The sequence below is a fragment of the Ursus maritimus genome, unplaced genomic scaffold (assembly GCF_017311325.1).
Source record: "Ursus maritimus isolate PB19 unplaced genomic scaffold, ASM1731132v1 scaffold_4, whole genome shotgun sequence".
Classification (NCBI taxonomy): Eukaryota; Metazoa; Chordata; class Mammalia; order Carnivora; family Ursidae; genus Ursus; species Ursus maritimus.
The window spans coordinates 40,704,034-40,721,645 of NW_024426552.1; the positions used below are offsets into that span (position 1 = coordinate 40,704,034).

Below are 17,612 nucleotides of genomic sequence, written 5' to 3' on the forward strand. Positions count from 1 at the left end.
GTCTGAAAAGCCGGTCTTGGCTGGGGAATTGCTGGGTGCCCCAATGCTGCTCTCACTCATGTCCCTCTCGATCAGGAACGGAAACGCACAGGTTCTGCCCGACACCCTGGCCTCTTAAATGGCCATCTCGAACGGAACAGAGCCGAATCCACCCAAACCCCTCTGGCGAACACACGCTCGTGTTCTCGTTCAAAGAATCTGCCGTGGGTGCTGCGGAAGATCCAGCCTTAGCCAGTCACCCCACCACGGGGTGGAAGTTACACTTGCTACATCGAGGACCACACTCTTCTGGGCCAGGCAGGGGTCCCCCCAGAGCTCTGAGTAACTTCTGGATTTTGCAGTCTGCGGGCAGCGTGCATTGTCAGTCACTCCCTTGCGGCCTTCCTCCTGTGCTAAAGGGATCCTTTCAGCCGCCAGCTGTGGCTACAGAACTTCCTATGAGAGCATCGGGAGGGAGGCCTTGCCTGTGGTGGTCTCCCTGTCCGAGCTGGACCATTTTGTGGAGACCAGGCACGTGTTGGGGCTCGTGCTGAAAACGCATCCGTTGCCGCTTAGGTTGAATTCTTTCCCATCTACTCCTTCTGCTATGCGAGCTGGTGGCTGGTGAACCCATGCCTCCAAAGAGGACTCTCCCCTTCTCTGTGCTGTGCTGACTTAACCTCCATTTGTATGTATCATCAATAAAGTCGTGTGCTTTGATTGGCAAGAACGAGACATGGAACTCGTCCTTGCGTTGACAGTCCACATGCAGAGGAAGACAAAGACAGGCGACCAGGGCTAGGTGACTGGGGCCTTAGCTCCCTGACTGGGGCGCGCTCACCAGTGCTCGCAGGAGGCAGGGGTAGAGGTGGGCTGGAGGGCTCAGGATAAGCCTCCAGAAGGGGCTGGGGGCCAGGGAGCAGAGGGGGGCTCGTGGAATTAGGACTGCAGGACACGGCACGTGTGAAGCAAGTGGCACAGTGCCTGGCACCAGGAGCAGAGAAATCCCTCGATGAAGCTGTTTGCCCCTGACTGCCAGCCTGGGCACGAAGGTCAGTATCCTTGGGGTCTGTCTACACATCCTTGGGGACCACTTGGCAAGCCATCCCCGCGCATTTAATGCACAAGTGTGGCAACGGTGGGTGCCGCTCGCTGCGTGCCCACGTGGTGCAGAGCTCTCTCCTGCGACGCGGCCGGGAAACCTACTTCCAGGCCCACTCCCTTCCTTGGGACCCCAAGCCCAAAATCCTGGCAGAGAGAGAAGGCTTGGCCCCCTCCTTTCTGCCCTCTCCCCGGTCCGTTCGGTGACATCCAAGAAGGGGCCAGTGGAGCCCTCCACGAACTCGCCGTCAGGGTGGCAGGGCAGACGCTGGGGTGGGTGCCTGGCAGGGCTATGGCCGGCCTGTCGGGAGAGACATGTCTGTCACCCCCCCATCGGAGCTGCCGGCACGCCCTGGAGGAAAGGGGGAACCCAGCCCTGTGCAGGGAACCACTCCGTGGATCTGGACGACTCATGCGGCCGCCCCTCTCCACACCGCCACAGCCCTCCCAGCAACCCTTGGCCCCTGCATCACCGAAGCCAGCTCCCCTGCGTGTTTTTGATGTGTCGGGCAATGGTCCTCTTCCCCTAAGGCCTGGCCCACAACACAGGCAACAGGAAGCTTCCCTTGGGCAGTGCCGCCTCTGTGCCTGGTGCCCTCTCCTGGTCTCCCTGGGGTGCTGCTCTGGACCACCATGCCCTGGGCATCAGCACTCTGTGCCTGCTCTGCCTTCTGGCTGCTCTCCTCCACACAGACCATCGTTTTACTTGTTCCTCCTTTCTCCCGGGGTTTGGGTGGCAGGTGGATTACATGTCTTCCGCTTGTACCCACCCCCCCACCCTTCGGGCTGACTAGCAGGTATGGGTGCCCGCCAGGTCCGAGGACCATCTCTGGGGAATCTTCCAACCTGCAGTGGGGACACTGCCTCTCCGCAGGCACTGGCACCTTGGATGGCCAGCATGTGACTTGTGCTTGCTGTGACAACACACGCCCGGCAGGGCTCACTTTCACTCACACACACACACACACACACACACACACACACACAGGGGGGCGCGCCCTCCCCCGCACCCGCCCCCAACCCGGGCTTCCTCTGCTGGCTGCTGGGCCCTGTCAGGATTCCTAAGACTTGCTAATGTGACCAGCCCTTTCTCCCAAGCCAGCCTCAGGGGGGCTGGGCAATGTTTCCCGTGTAGGAGAGCCCTGCAGACAGCTCCCACACCCACTTGTCCCGACGGATCCTGCTTGGCCAATGCTGTCTTCAGCGACACCTCTTCACGCTCAGCCTCTCGAAGCTCAGCAAAAGGCAGAAGATCTTCTCCTTCCTCCTGGCTCGGGGTCCCAAACTAACAGGCACCTCCCCACTGCTCTGCGCTCTGCCAAACCCCCATTCGAGCGCTGCCACAGGCAGTTGTCCCCCGTCTCCAAGGCAGGCCCTTGGCCCTTTCAGGCCACAGCTGACTTCTGTCACAGGGAGGGTCTTGGAGACGTCCTGCTGGTCTCCTGAGCCGCTGTCTGTCACAGGGAAGCCTGTGGGCATCCGAGGGTCTCCAGGGTGGGGTCCTGGCCCAAGGCAAGGGCCTCCTGTGCATCTGCCGGCACTGCTCTCCCCCAAACACCTCCCGAGTCTGGTAGCTCGGGCCCCTGGCCTGCCCTTCGTCCCCTGACTGGTGGCCGTGCCAGGGCAGGAGCCCTAGGGCCAGTGGAGGGGATTCGGGAGCATGCCTGCAGTCAGGGCCTGATGAAGACCTTCAGAGGCTGTCAGCGCCAGGAAGGCCATGGTGCGCGCCCCATACCTAATTCAGAATGGAGGAGCAGGGGACCACCAAGCACCAAGCTTGCCCACCTGCCAGCTACACGGAACAGATTCTTCCTGGGCTTCCCCGTGGTAAACATTTGACAAGGGCATCAGAGCTGCAGCTTGTCACGCTCTGTGGGGAAGTGCCCTGCCTTGATGGGCCCGCCCCAGCCGAGCCTGCCTCTTGGGTACATCTGGGGGACCGTCCCCACAGACCGCCTTCCAACCGCACAAAAGGCCTGGTCTTGCTTCTTAACCGTCTTCTGATGACGCCTACACTGGGGCCCTGTAGGTATGGGCTGCACACTAACGCCCAGCGCCCCCCCCTCCGCTTGCTACCTCTCCTGGGGATCCTGGGATCTGACCTCCCTGCTCCCCGCCCCCTGAAGTGCACACACAGGAGGTGGCAGACATCAGGCTTCCCAGCCCATGCAGCCAGTCCCAGACTCTGCCTCCTCACCGGGACCCCACGTGCCAGGCTCCAAGCAGTCTCCTCCACCAACCCCTCACTTTGATGCGCCACCCACAGATAGGCAGGGCCCGCACCAGGTCAGTCTGTAAGGCGCCGCAGCTCCATTCAGCTTAGGGTTTGTCAGCTGTGGCCAGGGCTGGCCCCAGGCTCCCTTCTGCTGCCCCCCTCCCCCTAGATGGTCTAAGAGGCAGAGGGGTTTCTCACACATTCCGGCACAGGCCTGCAGAAGATTGGCCAATCCCTTGTCTGCTACACAGGCTGCAGGCATCACCTCACACTCTGCTACTTCCCTCCTCTCTTTGCTCCTGGCCTCCTGTTTGCCCTGAGGGCAGGCTCCTTTCCCCTTATTGCCTCTTGTTTTTGTGTGTGGCTTAGGATGTCCTCCCCCAGGCCGGATCACAGAAAGCATCTCCTGTATGGTTTGCTCATTTCCACTGAAAGGCTTGTCTCACAGGTCTACTTGGAGTTTACCTTTGTGCAAGGTGGGAGGTGGGATCCAACTTTGCCTCTTCCCCCCAGCGGATAACAGGTTACCCCAGCACCATTTGTCACTCCTTTCTGATGCTGCGGTGGGCACACCTGAGGTCCTCATGCTCCCAGCAGCAGAGCAGCCCCTCTGTGGCTCCCTGGTGTGAAGTCTCCCCTGAGGCACACCTTTCTCCCAGGAACCTCTAACTGACTCGGGGACCCTCAGCTCCCTGGGGGCCCTATGGCAGGAGGGCTGTGTGTGTCAGCAGGGAGGTGGGTGTTGGGGCTTGTGAGCAGGCCTCTGCCCCAGGTTCCTTCTCAGGACGTATTCTGGCCCACAGGAAACAGGAACCCCGTGCCCTGGCTTACTTTAACAACATGGGAAAGTGGGGACTGGCTTCTTCCCTCACCAAAATTAGTTGGTTTGTGTGAGAGTAGAGCAAGTTCATTTTCTATGTATAGACTTGCTGCGCTTTGCACATGTTAGTCATTAGCTGCACTTGAAATATGGCTGTTGTCAGATGTTGAACTGACATGTTGCAATGGTTTCTCTCAATCATTTCCTTGCCTTTTTTTTTTTTTTTAGTGTGGTACATTCAATCAATCTGGAATTTAAGTTTTCTGTTTTTGTCAATGTTTTCTCTTGATCTTTTATATTATCATATATTTAGGGCTGTCTTCACATCCCACGTTTATCAGTATCCTTTTGCCTGTACTGCCTTGTGATTTCGATACGGTTTTCTTTTTAGAATTAGCTCCTTTTTTTTTTTTAAAGATTTTATTTATTTATTTGACAGAGATAGAGACAGCCAGTGAGAGAGGGAACACAAGCAGGGGGAGTGGGAGAGGAAGAAGCAGGCTCATAGCAGAGGAGCCTGATGTGGGGCTCGATCCCGGAACTCCAGGATCACGCCCTGAGCCGAAGGCAGACGCTTTAACCGCTGTGCCACCCAGGCGCCCCTAGAATTAGCTCCTTTTTTAACCTATTGGTGGTGTGTATGTGTAATGTGTGCATTTTTGTGTACTTTTGCTTTGAGGTAGACTTTGTATCTTAATTTTCTCTAAAGGTATAATTAGTTATACTAATGCCATATTACAGAATCCAATTTTTCCCCATAATTAGGTTCCTAATTTCCATGTAAATGACAAACACAGACTGATACATAAGCCATAGCAATAAATCCCACCCAATACCATCTACCTTTTTCCCCAAAATCTTATCACAACTCTCTGTCTTGTAAAAAAATAATTTTCAGAACAAGGCATTTAATTCACTTTAATGAGGAAAATAAAGAAGATTCTATCATTTGGGAGCAAGGAATGTCCAGCTATGGCTGAAAGGTACACCCTGAGAATTAAATGATTTTAATGAACCCATTGAGGTTTATAAAGCTGTGTTAACCTAACATCAGGAAGGGCCACAAGATACAGGTACACATGTCCCTGTTCATTTTCCAGTGCAATTGTCCCAAGATGCTGTGTTATAAACATTCTCAGCGTCTGCAGTGCTGGAAGCATCTGTGGAATTGGGATTGCTCACCACAGTTCCCATAGAAGACAGACCAGTAGTGAAGCCGTGCATCCGCTGTGCACAGATATCTCTAATGTTAAAGCAAGATAGCTCATGACACTTCCCTGGTGGGTCCTCACTGCTCTGGTCCACATCAGTGTCCTTTCTGCAAAAGGGAGACTTGTTGAAGATAATGTGGAGACACCCACCCAGTCACCAAGATGCCACAGCTCATGCACGTGCTGCCGATAAGCTTCCCGGCCAAGGTGACTGCGTGGGCGTCTCCATACTCCACAGTAGTCAAGCTGCTGGTGGCCCACCGCCAGCAGATGGGGATACTGGTGAGACCGGACATGTGGTCGTCTTTCTCCGCAGAGTAGATAAGCACAGAAAAGATGGAAATGGCCACAAACAGAAAGAGAAGCAGCGGCCCAACCTCATGGTAGCTGTGTCTTAGTGCGGCACCTAGAGATCAAAGTCCTACGTAGTGCCAGGCAAGCTTGAGAATTTGGAAAATTCTCATAAGCCTGAGGATCTCAACCACCTTGCCCATGTTCTCAATGTCCTCACTCTCTTCCTCCTTGGTGTCTACAGCCAAAGTGGCATAGAAGGGAATCATGAAGACGAGGTCCATTTATGTTCAGAGGATTTTTCCAGAATTTCTTTTGGCAGGGAGCAGCAACCAGCCGGATGGCAAAGTTCGCAGGTGAACCAAGTGATGCACGCGGTCTCCAAGCCTTCCAGCATGGGGTCATGCACTTCTCTGTCCTCATTCGGGAACTCTGATATACTGTGGACACACATAGCCACAATGGAGGCCAGCATCATGCTCACGGAGGAGATGGCAATGAGCTTGGCAGACAGGCAGGCAGTAGGCTGGGTTTTCCATTCGAATCCAGATCTTCTTCGGGAGCTGACCAAATCACCCCTTGTCAAACTTCTCCAGCTCCTTCTCAGACAAGACTCTTCAGAGGAGGAGCTGGTACTCTCGTCATTGCTCTTCTGGTCCCAGTCCTTCTCTGTGGTTTTCTTCCTTGCGTTCCTGGTAGCGCGCTTACTGCGGCAGAAACTGATGAAGAGCTCCTCGGTGCCCCAGTACTCCATCTCCTGCCAGAACAAAAACACGCTTTGTTCCTCTAATGACACTGCAGCTTCCCCGTGTAATAAAAATGCAGAGCATATCTGAACAAGGAGGTGTTCCGATCAAAATAGTACTCTTAATTGGCCTCACTGTTGTCATCGCACGGCTCCAGAATGGCCTCTTCTGAGTGGCAGGTAAGCAGCTTTCTGAGTCTGGTGTGAGGAAACCGCAGGAGAGTGCTTTAGTCAACGCACTGCTTAAAAGCAACCCCCCCGTGTAAATTGCCAAGTTCCTCCTCTTGTCCAGGGCGATGGAAAAACTCACCAAACACCACAGTGGATAGAGAAGGCAGGGAGCTGGACGGGAAGGGAGATGAGGAAGTTCACGCTGCACCCTTGTGGTGTAGATTTCACACTCTCTGCCCTCATTCTGTCCGGTGGAATGTCCATCATCATCCAAGAAGCTCTGCCCTTCTTCCCTCGCGGAATGTGCGGTGCACCTAGGCATTTAGTGGCCAAAAAGTAGAGAAGAATCCTGTTCTTTGGTTGTATCACCCAGAGCAATTGCTGGGAAATCACTCTCACAGATTTGGGTGAGATAGGATCCTCCACCGACGGGCTCCTTTGTCGTCTGCAGAACATCTGCAGAATCCTAAGTTTCCGCTGTTCCCCGCGTCTGCATTGTGGCATGCACTCCGCGGCGAACTGCGAGAGTCCAGGCGACTCAGGCTCGCGGAGCTCTCGATGCCGCTCGCCCGCGCTGCAGGGATCAGGCCTCGGCACACAGCCCCGCGCCTGCGGTGGCGGCGGCGCGAGAGCCAGGTGGCCCGCCCCGGTCTGTCCGTCCGTCCGTCCCTGCAGAATCCAATTTTTAATGTTTTCACTGAAATCGCACTGAGTTTATGGGTTAATTGACAAGCATTGGCATCTTTATAATTTTCCCATCTAGGCACGTTTATCCCAATCCCTCTTTCATTTAGTAAACCTTTCTTTATAATGATCTTTCCCATTTCTTTTGGGGTTTTATTCCCATGTATTTGTCTGGTTTTGCTCGCTTGTGAATAGGTATGGTCCTTATACCTTCTCTTACAATGCTATTCTACTTCGATTCCACCGTTCCTAGTCCATGTGCCAACACATTAGACATAACTGTGGTTTCTGCTGCTTTGGGAACAGCAATAAAAAAGGGGAATGATCAAGTGCTTCACCATAGTCACTCCTAAAGAGGAGGAAAAAGGAAAAGAATTAAGTCCTATTGTTCCACAAGTGCTCTTCCCCCCTCCTCCCCCAATTCTCCCTAAAGACCCTTTCCTTTCTTTCATTTTACTTTTGTATTCTCTTGCTCCCTCTCCCCTGGCAGTGGAGTAGTTCAAACTGGTTCTTCTGGTTTATTCAATCATGTTTTTTTAACCCTGGCAAGGTCTCCATTAAGTTTAGCCCTTGGTATTCTATTGTTCTTTGTTCTTGAATCTATGGATACGGGACGATTGGGAAGGAAGGAAGGGTAGTTTGATGGCTCAAGTTATGACCACAAATAAGTACTTTAAATAACCATGTCATGTGTCTCCCATTGAATAAATATTTGTATCTCACAAGGACCAATTGTCAATGTGTAAATATGTATCTAGAGTTCTGTATTTTCACTATCCAGACTTTTTAATTGGTTAGTAGATAGATTTGGTGACTTTCTAAACAGGGCAGCGGGGGCATGTGGAGGTAAGGGAAGTGATGGCGGGGTTGGGAGGGGGTGGGGGGAGCAGTGGGGGGTGGGAAGTATGTTCCCACCAGCCTTCTCTCTCAGCCTCTTCTACCCTGTCACTTGGGCTGCCCCATGCCAGACCCCACACTTTTTGAAGCTTGTGCCTGTGGAAGTGAGAAACTAACCCCAATGCCCTGAGACTTTCCAATATCTGATCTGGTCATTTCTCATACCCACCCCCTCTAAGGTTCCGATCTAGGGATTGATTTGAGCCAGGAGACATGCCTGGCTGTGATTCCTTCTCTCTCCCTCCACAAAATTCCTCTCTGATGGACACTTCCTTTAGGTTCCAAGTTCTCACCACCTATAGCATCTAGCAAAGATCTATAGTCAGAGTATTCCAGGCCTGCTTCCTGATACATAATGAGAGCTTTTGGAATTTAGCAAAACTCTAAATTGATGGCTATGAGGTTCTTTTTCTTTTTTTTTCTTTTTTTAAATTTAAATTCAATTAGCCAACATATAGTACATCTTAACTCTCAGATGTAGTGTTCAACAATTATCAGTTGCGTATATAACACCCAGGGCTCATCACATCACGTGCCCTCCTTAATGCCCATCACCCAGTTACCCCATCCCCCCACCCACCTCCCTTCCAGCAACCTAGAGTTTAAAGTCTCTCATGGTTTTTCTCCCTCTCTGATGACTTTCCATTCAGTTTTCCCTCCCTTCCCCTAAGATCCTCTGTGCTGTTTCCTGTATTCCACATATGAGTGAAACCATATGATAATTGTCTTTCTCTGATTGATTTATTCCACTCAGCATGATACCCTCCAGTTTCATCCACATCGATGCAAATGGTAAATATTCATCCTTTCCGATGGCTGAGTAATATTAGATGGCTATGAGTTTTAAAAATTAGCTCTGATGGGGCGCCTGGGTGGCACAGCGGTTAAGCGTCTGCTTGGGCTCAGGGCGTGGTCCGGCGTTCTGGGATCGAGCCCCACATCGGGCTCCTGGGAGCCCGCTTCTTCCTCCCCCACCCCTCCTGCTTGTGTTCCCTCTTTTGCTGGCTGTCTCTCTGCCACATAAATAAATTAAAAAATCTTAAAAAAAAAAAAGAATGGGGAGGGATGCAGGGGGCCAAGTGGGCAACCAGGACACTGCCCTCCCTATATGATTTGCCTCAGTCCTTGGGGGTTAGAACAAGAAACACTGTATGTGGAGTTAGGAAGCTCTACAAAGCATATATCGGGCATCTCACATAACATGATATCCACACGGCTGAGCAAAGATGGGTCAACCAGTTCTTTACTTTTCGTCTTAAATTTAGTTTATTTTAAAAAATTAGTTACATCCTAATTGTTCAAAGTTCAAAAGATAACAAAGGGCATACGTTAAAAATCTTCTCACCTCTCTGTCACCACTACCAGTGCTCCCCCACCACAGACAATGTTACCAGTTTCTTGTGCACAATTCTAGGGAATTATATATATATATATATATATATACTCACACACATATAATAATCTTGTCAATCATTTGCTATCACTACATAAAAATGTTTTTTTAGTTTATAGCCAAATAGTATTTTGTTGCATAAATATATCATAATTATGTAGTCAGTCCCCTATATGTGGATATTTAGTGTTTTATTCCCCATTTTTTCTTGATATTACAAATAATGATTCAATGCTTACACATATTTCCTTTTCTTCCCTTCTCCTTTTCCTCTTTTTATCTACCCAATTTTTGTTGATTAAGTTATATTTCTTAGTGTTTCCCTTTGTGTTACTGAATATACTTAGACCCTTATTGCCGGGTTTGTCCGCTTTAAGTGGTATCTTTTGACTGCAGCTACTAAGGATAAAAAAATCAACATATTTACATTACCTCACACCTTTTTCTTTCCTCTCCCAATTGCTGTTAATTATATCATTTCTCTTTCATCTGGGTTATCACCACTACATTTGTTCCATAACCATAATCACCACATTTGCTTTGGTCTTTGTCCTAAATTTACATAGACTTGACATTAATTGCTAGAGTTTTGCTATTGTTTCTTTCTTCCCTGTGTTTGTCATTTTTGCTTTCCTCTTTGTGATTCTCTTACATTTTCCCTGAGGCCTGACGGCTCATATTGTAGTTCATTCTTATCTTGCCATCCCTTTCTGGAGCTCCTGCTTAATTGCTTCATTAAAACTTTCTAATTCGTGGGGAAATATTTGGTGACAATTTTCATCTACTTTTTTTCAGATGAGTTTTCTTTATCTGCCATGAATTTTTCAGGTACTTTTTCTCTTTCCCTCTCTTACCTGTCTTTACCTATTGTGCCGTTCCATTTTGATTCCCCATCTTGGAGGGATATCAGATTTTATTGAACCAGTTCTTTTTTAGAAAGCCCATCAAAGACAAGCGTCAGAGTTGTTTTCCTTGATATGAAGAATTTTCCTTATGTCCCAAGTCATTAGACAGAGGTAGCTAAGAGGCTGTTGAATGTTCCAAGTCATTAGACAGAGGTAGCTAAGAGGCTGTTGAATGTTCAGTCTCTCCTCTTCCTTGCTGCTTGTGGGAAGACTCATCTCCAATGCTACCTTGGGGACAGATTACTTCTTGCAAATTAACCTGTCCCTGTTATTTCTTATTTTGCCCATTTATCTGTGCTTCTTACTATGGTTCTTCTGCTCCGTGGTGGCTCTTGTTGTCAATTTGTGCATGCTTCTTAAACTTTAAGAAATATACAAATTTATTAAGAGGATATTTCTCACATTAAGTGTTCTTACTACAATAAAAAAAAGAAAGAAATATACAAACCATCTCTCCCCTTTCTGAAATTCAGTATTATCTAGTGGCTGACTTGAGAATGTAGAAACGCAACTAGAGATTTCCTGGAAAATTAACTGAACAGACTGTCAAGCATAAAACCAATTTAAATTAATGGAGACGCTGTCTGTGAAGGAGTTAGAGCTCAGTATACTCCCAGGCTTGGTTTTGACAAAGTCTCTAGTCAGGCCGAGAAAGGCGAACAACCCCATGTTTTCTGTCAGCCTTTCTGAGCTTTCTTACTACACGGCACAGGGGGCAAAGAAACATACACCACAGTTTCTTCCTGTCCTGGCAGCTGAGCTCATGCCTATTAAGAGAAAAACGGGTAACACAAAAGATGCTTAAATCACATCCTATTGCATCTTTAGTTGAAGTGGCTTTTCATCACTAATTTTCTTGGCATTCATCACACTCCACTGTATTTTCTGTTCTCTTTGCCTGTATTCCCCACTACATGGTAAGCTCTATGAACACAAGAATGGTGACTGTTTTGTTTACTATTGAATCTCCATCTGCCTCACACATAATTAGTGCTCAGTGCCTACTCAATTTGATTGTGTAGCATTAAAGCTGCAATTCTGATTTTGGACAGGAGCTTGTGCTTATCTATTTATTTTTGAAATATTTTCAATAAAAAAGCATTAGGTTTGCCAAGATAAATTTGTTTTAAAAATGAATTAAACATTTACCATATGATCTTAATTAATTTTTAAAATGCAGAAGCATCAAAAAACCCAGAATGTAACATACTCCATATCTTGAGGTCTTGCTCTCAGGTCTCTTCTCTTTTCAGGAAACTCATCCACTGCTATGGCTTCAATTATCACCTATATGTTGATGACTCATAAGTCAATATGTCCTGAGTTTCATGATTAATTTATTTAATGCCTACAGATTGCATATCCTGCAGCTTTTTCATGTTCAACATGTTTGAAATTGGAGCCATCATTCTCCAGTTGCATATGAAAACATTTCCCCCTTTTGTCTTCTCTGTCTCCGCGGATACAACCACAATCCACCCAGTTGCCCCTGCCAAAACCTAGTTATTCCTGACTTCTTCCTTCTCCCTCATCCTGTATTGCTAGCTTGTCTCAAAGTCTCATTGATTCCACTTCATTATTGGTTTTCTATAAACATTAATATTTCTCAGACCAATACCTACATATGATAACAGTACAATTAGTACAGAATTTATGATGAAAATGAATAATTTCCCCTCCCGTTCTTCCCTAGACATAGTACCACTCTCTAGAGTCCAGGGGCAATCTTTTTTAACTTTTCTGATTTTAGCTCCTTCTGTCACTGTGGTTTTCAACCAGGGTAATTTTGTACCCCCCAGGGCTAATTTGTCAGTGTCTGGAGACATTTTTGGTTGTCATAACTTAGGACAAGGGCGCTACTGACATCTTGTGGATAAAGGCCAGGGATCCTGCAATGCACGGGACAGTCTCCAGCCCAAAATGTTAGTAGCGCCAAGACTGAGAACTATTCTTGTGGTTATCTTCAAAATGCCAAAAATACACTTGTACCTCTAATGATCTTCCCTACAAAAATAGGACACTGAAGTTCATTTATTTCATAATTCTTTCTCCCCCTCTCTTATTCCTAATGTTTACAGTATTGTTAGTAATCCTAGTTTAATCATACAGTCAACAACTATTTATTGAGCACCATGTGTGCCAGGCACTATTCCAAGCATTCGGAGTTTGGTAGCAAGCAAGACAGAGATAGCAGTTATGAAGCTTGCTTTCTGAAGGAGGAAATAGGCCATGAAATAAATTAAAATAAAGAAAGTAGCTAAATGTAACTTTAAATGATGTTCATAAGCATTAATTTTTTTCTTAAACTTCCACCAGGATTTGTTCACTTCTCACTTCATAGAATGAGGATGCCAGCTCTATTGTCCTTTCTTCTTTTATCATCTTCTACAAACCGAGTTCTGCCAACTGTATTGTATTAAGTCTTTTGCCTACTTGAAATAGCATCCCCAAAGTGATATGTGAGTCATTTTCTAAAACTATACAAAATAGATTTGAGTATTAGGACACTATGTGGCTCAGCAACGAGCATCATTTTATACAGTTGTAACCAACTAAATTCTGTTCATGATTTTCAACTTCTGGAGTTGAAAGCAGAAAACTTTACTGGGAGACTCAGTTGTTATAGAACATAATGTAAAAGTAAACTGGAACTTACTATGTAGATATGGGTGATTAGATAGATAGATAGATAGATAGATAGATGATAGATAGATAAATAGACATAGACATACGGTATATAATGAAGAAATATGAGCAGCATTCCTTCCATTAGAAGAGCAAGCTCCTCTTGCTTTCAAGACGCCATGAAGGCATCGCTTTGATGATGACACCAACTGACTCCCTCAGGTGCTTTCACAAGTTAAACCTAGATCTTTTGTGGGATGTTAGAGGGTTGCTTCTATATCCATTTGGTCACTTCCGACTGTTCTGAGAGCCACGCAGCCATGGTCTACTTATCTCCTGTCTTCTGGTGTGGTTGAAGTAGGTGTAAGTTTTATCATGGTACCAATGCAGCTTACCCTGGGGATATTTACTTAATAACTTAGGAGCTAGTTCAAACCTGCCCATCTTATCTGGAATGGTCAGATCCCAGAGACATCTGGGATTAGCTTTTGATTTAACACAGCCCACTATAGTTTCTTAGAAATGTTCTGGAATCCAAAGTAAAGGCTCTTGAGTCACTTAAGGGATACTGTTCTTAGATTCGAGATTCAATAGATTCTTTTTCTTTACACACCGTCAAGTGCTGAACTCTATCTTAATTTGTTGCATATTTGGAGCAAGTAGACATATTTCTTTTGTATATCTATTGTCTATTACTATGTAAAAAAACCACTTCAAAACTCAGTAGCTTAAAACAGCCATCTTACGCACTCATTATTTTGTGGATCAGGAATCTGCACTGGGCTTAACTAGTGGTTCTTCTGCCAGTCTTGCCTGAGGTTATTCATGTGGCTGAAGCCAGCTGGCAGATAAGCTGGGGGCTGATTTTCCTGTAGCTAAGGTAGCTAGATAAAGGAATAAAACTAGAAGATGCCCAGTTAAATTTGAATTTCAAATAATTAATAATTGTTTTAGTATAAGTTTGTTCCATGAAATGTTTGGGGCACACTTATTTTGAAAAATATTTTAAGCTCATCTGAAATTCAAATTTAACTGGGAGTCCTCTATTTTATCTGGCAAATCTTCATAGGCGTACTCATTTGAAACAGTTCATGTCTATTCTGCATGTTTTTTTCCTCCAGCAGGTTAGCTTGGGCTTCCACACATGGTGGTTTCAGAGTAGGAAGAGTGCAAGCCCCATGGAAAATGCACTGTTCAAACCTCTTCATGGGTCATGTTTGCTTATGTTCAAACTGCCCAAAAAAATTCACATGGCCAGGTCCAGAGTCAATGTGGGAAGGACTACACAATGGTATGGATACAAGAAGGCATGGTTCATTGGGAACCATTACTATAAGATTTTCTTAGAAGTTCTGCTCATTGTTTTTCCTCTCTTATTTGCCTCTAATTTTTCTAACCTCTCAACTGATTTTACCAAGTCCCCTTTTGTTCGTGAGTTCACCCACTACCTCAAATCCTCTGCCATTTTGTTCCACTTTGGTCTGGTCAACCAAGTGTGCTGTTTAGCTGTTATCTTAAAACTAACCTTTATTGCTTTCCCGAGTTTGGTTCACCATTTCCTTGACTCTGTATTTCCCTTTGACTTGAGTACTACCTTGTTTAGTTGGAGGACATGTTCAAATAACTCCTAAGAGAAGGTCCACAGGAGATAAACTTCCTGAGTACTTTCAGTCTTAAAAACATCTTTATTGTCTCCACATAACTACTTGATAGTGTGTTTAGAGATAGAATAACAGAGAAAAGCATATTTTCTAAGGATTTAAAGGCATTTATTCATTGACATTGATCATCCAGTGTTATGAATAAGAAGTCTGATGCCAATATGATTTTTAGATGATTTTCCCCCTACCCTTGAAAGATTTTAGGGTCTCCTTTTAATCTTTATTATTCTAAAATTACTTGAGGATGTGCCTTGGTAAGGGTCTTTTTAAAAAAGATTTTATTTATTTATTTGAGAGAGAGAGCATGAAAAGGGGGGAGCAGAGGGAGAGGGAAAATCAGACTCCCAGCTGAGCAGGGAGCCCGACACAGGGTTCCACACGGGGTTTGATCCCAGGACCCTGGGAACATGACCTGAGCCAAAGGCAGACACTTAACTGAATGAGCCACCCAGGCACCCCTGTGAAGGTCTTTTCTTATTGGTTGTATTGGGCAAATAATGCACTTTTCTTTGTAATTAAAAGAAGAGATACAGAGAAAAATGAGATTATATGTATATATCATCCATAATTTATAAACACTAACACTGTCTTGTATTTGTTTAATATCTTTGTATTAACAGATCAAAGTAAGTTACATATGCTGTTAGAGTCACACTTTCTTCCATCCCTTCCCAGAGGTGATTGATATTGTAAAATTGATGTGCATCTTTCAGTACCCATTTTAAATTATTCTGGAAATATATCCATCCAAAATAATATATAGCATTGTTTCATATGCTTAAAATTATATAAATGGCATTACCCATATATTTCTACAAATTGCTTATTTCACACAACATTAGGTTTCTGAAAATTGTTTAGACTGATATATAGAGATCTAGCTCACTCATTTTGACTGCTTTATAAATTCTCTTATAAAAATATAGGATAGATTACTTATTCAAAAACCTACGCAGCAAACATCAACCTTACTGCTGAAACATCGACCATTAAAATGGGAAACAAGACAAGTATGCACTGTATCATCAGTACTGTTGTTCGGGAGGTCTTCGACAGTGCAATGAGATAAAAAGAAATGAGCTATAAAATATTGAACAGGAAGAGATAAAACTGTCATAATTCGTAAACTATGTATATCTACTTAAAAGTCAGAAAGAAGAAAAATAAGAAAACTAATAAGAGAGTTCACAAAAATGACTGTAGAATGACAACGCTACATCAGGAATTTTATACAAATCAACAGTAATTGTTCTTTATTAAATTTTAGAATGAAAATACATATATGTACAAAATTCAAAAGAAACAAGAAAACAGAAAAAAAATGATCCTCTTAGTGACTTTTTCCCATGCAAGCCCAATATATCTGTCAGGAGGTAGAAACTGCTGTGCCATTCTGTGTGTATTCTTACAAAGAGAATTTATACAATCTCAGAAAATGTAAAATCGTATAATGATGCAATAACGCAGATGATGTTTATGAAGATACACACAGTGCAGTTTATTCAACTTGTTTTTCTCTCACACAAACCAACTAATTTTGGTGAGGGAAGAAGCCAGTCCCCACTTTCCCATGTTGTTAAAGTAAGCCAGGGCACGGGGTTCCTGTTTCCTGTGGGCCAGAATACGTCCTGAGAAGGAACCTGGGGCAGAGGCCTGCTCACAAGCCCCAACACCCACCTCCCTGCTGACACACACAGCCCTCCTGCCATAGGGCCCCCAGGGAGCTGAGGGTCCCCGAGTCAGTTAGAGGTTCCTGGGAGAAAGGTGTGCCTCAGGGGAGACTTCACACCAGGGAGCCACAGAGGGGCTGCTCTGCTGCTGGGAGCATGAGGACCTCAGGTGTGCCCACCGCAGCATCAGAAAGGAGTGACAAATGGTGCTGGGGTAACCTGTTATCCGCTGGGGGGAAGAGGCAAAGTTGGATCCCACCTCCCACCTTGCACAAAGGTAAACTCCAAGTAGACCTGTGAGACAAGCCTTTCAGTGGAAATGAGCAAACCATACAGGAGATGCTTTCTGTGATCCGGCCTGGGGGAGGACATCCTAAGCCACACACAAAAACAAGAGGCAATAAGGGGAAAGGAGCCTGCCCTCAGGGCAAACAGGAGGCCAGGAGCAAAGAGAGGAGGGAAGTAGCAGAGTGTGAGGTGATGCCTGCAGCCTGTGTAGCAGACAAGGGATTGGCCAATCTTCTGCAGGCCTGTGCCGGAATGTGTGAGAAACCCCTCTGCCTCTTAGACCATCTAGGGGGAGGGGGGCAGCAGAAGGGAGCCTGGGGCCAGCCCTGGCCACAGCTGACAAACCCTAAGCTGAATGGAGCTGCGGCGCCTTACAGACTGACCTGGTGCGGGCCCTGCCTATCTGTGGGTGGCGCATCAAAGTGAGGGGTTGGTGGAGGAGACTGCTTGGAGCCTGGCACGTGGGGTCCCGGTGAGGAGGCAGAGTCTGGGACTGGCTGCATGGGCTGGGAAGCCTGATGTCTGCCACCTCCTGTGTGTGCACTTCAGGGGGCGGGGAGCAGGGAGGTCAGATCCCAGGATCCCCAGGAGAGGTAGCAAGCGGAGGGGGGGGCGCTGGGCGTTAGTGTGCAGCCCATACCTACAGGGCCCCAGTGTAGGCGTCATCAGAAGACGGTTAAGAAGCAAGACCAGGCCTTTTGTGCGGTTGGAAGGCGGTCTGTGGGGACGGTCCCCCAGATGTACCCAAGAGGCAGGCTCGGCTGGGGCGGGCCCATCAAGGCAGGGCACTTCCCCACAGAGCGTGACAAGCTGCAGCTCTGATGCCCTTGTCAAATGTTTACCACGGGGAAGCCCAGGAAGAATCTGTTCCGTGTAGCTGGCAGGTGGGCAAGCTTGGTGCTTGGTGGTCCCCTGCTCCTCCATTCTGAATTAGGTATGGGGGGGGGGCACGCACC

At 46.7% G+C, this 17,612-nt stretch overlaps 1 pseudogene; it reads right to left on the reverse strand.

Annotated features, from left to right (window-relative positions):
* Positions 1-5,112: 5,112 nt before the first annotated feature.
* LOC103675407 lies at positions 5,113-17,580 on the reverse strand (annotated as a pseudogene).
* Positions 17,581-17,612: the final 32 nt, after the last annotated feature.